The sequence below is a fragment of the Nannospalax galili genome, unplaced genomic scaffold, assembly GCF_000622305.1.
Source record: "Nannospalax galili isolate Female #2095 unplaced genomic scaffold, S.galili_v1.0 scaffold171, whole genome shotgun sequence".
Taxonomy (NCBI): Eukaryota; Metazoa; Chordata; class Mammalia; order Rodentia; family Spalacidae; genus Nannospalax; species Nannospalax galili.
This window is the reverse complement of record NW_008329362.1, coordinates 1652987-1658880: the sequence shown is the minus strand read 5'-3', so window position 1 is coordinate 1658880 and position 5894 is coordinate 1652987.

Sequence of the window (5894 nt, the reverse complement as noted above, 5' to 3'; positions counted from 1 at the left end):
TTTTTAAGAATAACTGACTGCTGTGGGGCATTTCAAAAATGGTTTCTTTCCCCTCCCTCTGCAAAAACAAAAGCAAGAGGGGATGTTTTTCTAATATATCTACCAATATTCTTGGCAGAGTTCCCAGAGGAAACACCCATGAAAGTGTGCCGCTCCCACCTCTGCCTGAGGCTCCCTAGGGTTTGTAACTCTTGTTGTTCACCCAGTCTCTTACAATTTATCAGTTACACTTCAGGTTTTCCTACTGTGACAGGCTTTTAGCTTTGTGGTTTCTGAGGTAAATTGTGATTTTCTCTGTCCCCCTGTCTGTCTTTTGAATTTAAGGAGCAGTATTTGACATTTGATCCCTCTGATGCATTCATCTAGTTTTTAAATTTTTCAGTTCAGTGTTTTGCTTGTTAGGATAGAGCGATGACTGAGAAGCTCCTTAAGGGCTGGACCGGAACTAGAAGTCCTTGTGGTTCATGCTTAGGTAAGAACTTTACTAAGCTGGACAGAGCCATATGGAAATGATATTCCTCATTTCAGATTTCCTTTCCTTTTCCTTTGCATTTCTTTTAATTAAAACTAATCATAGAATTCCTAACTTTTATCTGTTTCTTTTCTCTAAGTCTTGAGCTTTGGACTTTATTCACTCGCACCTGATACACATTTTTTTCATTTATTTCTCAGCCCTTCCACATTATCCCCATTAGGAGAAGAAAGAAAAAAAAAAGGCAAAAGCTTGAAACTGATACATTTCCTTCAGTACCAGGGGCATTCCAAGGTTGGGAAATTGCTACCTATTAGAGTGAAAGACTAATAAAACCCCCAAAGTAAATATTTTAGTAGTTGGCTAAAAAAAGATCTTCAAATACCATGTGGAAGACAACTTAGTATGAGGTTTTAAAGAGCTCAATGTAAAAGAACCTGTTTGACCGGTTAAGACAGGTGTGGACTGTCATAATTCCCTACAAAAAGCACCAATGGAAAGCTCTTTAAATACAAGACAAATAGATCCGGGCATGAGAATTCCAAAGTGATAGGTTAGGCACTATAAGGTACTCCACTTGGAGAGCTTGTCCAAAGTCACTGTCCACTCATGAAGAACACGGAGCCAATACCTGGGTACCAGTTCAAAGACTTTTTGGCAGTTTTTCATGTTTATTCTTCATTCATTACAATGGGAATCTTCATTTGCTTTTAATAACGTGTGTATGTGTTTTCTATTTGTAAGATGGTGTGGTGCATTGTGAAATGTACATTGTGCAGTGTGAAATGAGGTCAGTTTTTTCTTAAGTGAATCTGCTGTTAACTTTTTAATGTAGCAAATAAAGGAATGCAGCAATAATTCTAAATGAATTCCTGGATCAAAAGTTTTGATACAATTCCAATCCATCTTCCTTTGATCCAACCACAAAATCCATACAGAAAGTGCAGCTCTGCTCTCAAGAATGCCCCCTGGTGGAGGTTTGATCCAGTTGTTAAGGAGAGACAATTCCCTAGAAGAGCGCATGGCAGAGTTAGACCTCATGCACCTGTTGATCAATAGATCTCCAAGATGTTTTGTCCTTGAGCCATTTTGTGCCTGGGGAGTGGAGCCTGAACAGATGCAGGAGTCATACACAGCTCTCCCTGCTCGTCCTTGTCATTGACATAGTAATGGAAGAAATGGTTTTTGACTGCCACATAGATAGGCTGATAAGTGGAACTAAAACGGAATTGTATTTGTATTGATACACATTTGCAAATTTGTTTTTAAAATAAAACACAAAACTGTTTTGTGATTAATTTATGAAATTAAAGAAATACTTTAAAATTTGTAATATAAATAAATAAGTCCTGCTTCAATTAAAGAACCAGTCCCTTTGAGCATAACTTACTGTTTGACCATTTTTGTCTAGATTCCATAAACTAATAAGAAGCATTTTTTAAACCATCCTTCTTCCTCTTTGGCCCCATATTGGATCAGGTGCCAGGAGCTTAGCAGTGTACTAAAAACCAAGTTGCATAAGTACATTTATGATCATAGACAATCCTTTTATAGGGAAGAACTTTTTATTTTCTCTTATCGCCCCGTTAGAAGGTATGCTCGATGTCCTGCAGGAGCCAAGTAGAAGGCAAGGTTTCCTACACAGAGCTGCTTTCTTTTCTTGAAACCCACATCAGATATCTATGTTTGAACAAAGCACTGTGATCAGCCTGCTGAGTCACTAGAGCAAAACAAATTCTTCCAAGCAAGCCCAAGGTGTCTATTATACTGTTCTTTGTTTCTTTTATGTTTGGTAAATTAGAACTTTTATCCATTGGAATTTTCAAATATATTCAAGAGCAAACTTAGAGTGTAACAGCTTCAGGTCCCTTCCACTGAGCTTTTTATTTTGGAAATATTCTAAACAACGTATGACTAGCTTGAATTTGTTTCTGAAGACAAGACTTTCTCTTTGACTTTTTAAAACCATAGCCACATTATCCTTGCAGCAACTTAAAGTCTTTAATATACTGAGACATTCATTCATTCATTATATAAACATCATAGTTTTCTTTTTCAAGTATAGGCCATCTTCATTTTTCACAGGACTTGTAAAAGTGACTTGCAAGCTAATTTAAATAATTAAAATGAATAATTTTGATTGCTCCATGATTTTTGACAATATTAAGCATTAAAAACTCTCTTACCTTTGGTTATAAATTCAAAGGGAAATAAAAATTTTAAAAAACAATTAACTAATCCTAAATGTAGACTGTAACTCTTCTTCAATGTTTCCTTTCAGCATAATATTTTTCTGCAGTTTTCAATCTTTCAGCTTCAGAATGACTTTTTGAGACAAATCTTTTTAGTTGCCATTCAGACTTTTATATATTTGTTTTTTTTTTCTCACATAATATCTGAGAAAGAAGCTCTAAGAATTCTGAGGCTTTGAGACTTGGAAGTTGTTTTTTCAGAAATCACATCCACTCCTGGATTTTGAACCATGAGAAAATTTACTTATTAAAATTCAGACTGGTTTTTAATTCTAGAGAAGTTGACAGTTCACCACAGTGAACAACTTCCTCCTGTTGAGCTTTCCCTAGCCCACTCTCCTTGATGAGCTTTCCCATTGTGTTTTAAGGGGAAAAAAAAAACCAACAAAAACCCAGAGAAACACAACTCACTGCCAGAATAGGCTCATGATTTCTTGTACTACTGGATTCAGGGTTGTGACTCTTGTCACTGATTTTCAACAGTCTTCGGCGTTTTCACAGTGATTGTATCTCACATGCATGGCCTGTAAAGTTGAGTTAATACAGAACTCACAATGACCTAAATTGTTTCTCTGTTCTTGTAGTGAGCTAATAAGGGGCAGAAGTTTCCAGAGCATTTCATATGCAAAGGTACATTTTGAATCTGGGAGAAGATCATATGCAATGTTTTCTAGTTTCTTCAACCAGGTAACTTCATTTTCTCAGACTGGTCACACTGTATTTTGGAGAAGGTTTGCCTAAAATATTTATTTTACAAGGAAGGTGTATGAGAAATCCTAGCTAGTAGACACCCAGGGGAGGAAAATTTGCTAACTTTTCTCATTATTTAGGTTATTTGGCTGATCTATAAGCAAAATTGACATAAGATAGATTAACAGAAACAAAAAAACTTTTAATTACAAATTTACACATTACAGACTCCACAGTCTATGGGGCAGATCCACAGACACAAGACTTAAGAAAGCAGGCAGGTGATTAGGAGTTATAGCTCATCATGAGCTACTTGGGCTGCTGGGTGGTGAGCAAAATCATGGAAGGTGAAGAGAAGACAAGCATACTTAAAAATAGCCTTTTCTATGGGAATTAAAATCCCTCAGGTGATAAAAATTGTATCTCTTCCTGCTAGACAACTCTATTAGTGAGAATTTCCTTTAGTCAAATGTTCTTTACAAAGGGAGAACATCATACTTTTAGGCCCTTAAGGGGGATCTAAAAGCCCTACATTGGTTAGCTCTCTAGTTTAGCTCAAATTATCAATGTGCCATAGTGTCATTTTGGAGGTGACAAGTTGTGGATGGTTTCTGTTGGAAATGCTTATGCATTGAGAGTGCTTCTGCTTGCTTTTAGTATCTGCTTATGGAGCTAACATCTGCCTGTTGTATTTCATGGAAGAAAATCACAGGCAACTGTCGTGGAATTGTGAGGGCATTTACAGCCTCTCTGAGGCCTCACCCACATTTACTCAGAGAACTCTGGAATAGCCATGATGCTTGGATCCTTAGAAAAAAAATTCATTTTGAGTTAGATGGTTAACTCTGTTACTGTAAGAATAAGCTCTTGTATTTTCTGATGCCATGCATAGTGCCTCGTACAGAATTGACTGAAAATCAATGCAAAATTCAGAGTCAAGCGTCCCAGAAAGGGAAATCAGCTCTGCCCTCACTCCTGGGGAGGGACTTACTCTGAGGTGAGAGAGAACTAAAGAGCCCCTCTCTGCTGCCTGATCCTCTGGGCACACACTTGAAGGGGACAGCCAGGACTACAGAAAGTGCTCAGAGCACCTAATCCTAGTTCAGAGACACACAGGAAGGTCCCTCACAGAGACACTATCAACTGGAAAGAACTAGAAAGGGCCTTGACCTCAGCTACCACCTGTGATCTTGTTAGAAATTCATGCTCCCCTCCAATCTACCAAATTAATCAGTATCTATGGGGCTTTTCCCAGGAATCTGTCTTTGGTACATTTTCCAGGTGATTTTTTTTTCTTTCAGGTGCTAAGGATCAAGCCCAGGGCCTCCTGCATACAAGGCAAGAACTCTATCACTGAGCTCCAATCCTGGCCCTCCAAGTGCTTTACTCATGCTGAAATTTAAAACCCACTGAACTAGCCTGCCCTTGTGTTTCAAAGTGATAATCACCAGATAATCAGCTCCGAAACCTGGAAGAACATTAGGAAAACCTGGAAATGTTGAGTAAACACTGATGCAAAGTCCCACTCCTACCCAGTTAAGGGATACTCTGCAGGGATGGAGGTGGGTGACGCTGAGCTTCTGACAGACAGAAGGGTCCCCCAGAAGATTATCCTGTGAAGCAGGTAAGAATCCCCGACTTACCTATGGCTGACTTTAAGTGGGCAAAACGAACAATGATGCTTGGGAACAGGCAAGTAAGGTAACACTGACCAGAGGGACTGGAACTGGCCAGCCAAGGACAAAGCCAGTAGGCTCATACCTCCTACCGGAGGGCACTTCAGATATGCTCCTACTAAAGGTAATAGTGACTTCAAGTTGGAATTCTGAACCAAACATTGAGCAAATACGTTGGTTCTAGGTGCTGGAATCCTGCAGTGAGCCAAAAAGGCTGAGTCCTTCCTTGGTCTTGTGAGGCTTATATTCAGTGGGTGGGGCAAAAATAATTAGATGGTTATCTTTTTTAACACATCAAGAGATAAACCGGGGAGTTAAATTATTGGACATAACAGAAAAATGTTTGTTGACTGTCAGCCAAACAAAATTTTCTGAGGAACTGGATATATAAGATAGGAAAAAGCTAGGGTGTTCTGTGAAAGACTGGGCACGGTGGAAGACAGTCAAGGAGGTGCTGTGTCTAGAGAGTAAAGCAGAATTGTACCAGAATAGCAGGGTCAGAAGACATGGACCTCTGTAAAGAACTGGCTTTTACTCCAAGTGATGGAGAAAATCTTTTAGGATAAAACAACAAAATGATGTAGAAAGATGTAGAGTAGGAAGAGGACTTAAAATGATGCTAAAGATTTCAGTCTGAGAAATTGTAAGGGTGCCATTATTTACTGAGGAGAATCTATGGGTGGAGTTTGGAACTCAGGAATGTTTTGACCATGTTAACTTTGAGACATCAAAGTAGAAGGGTAAGCAGACAGTTGACATATGACTGAAATCGGGAGAGAGCTAGAGTGGGGACAGACATCCAAG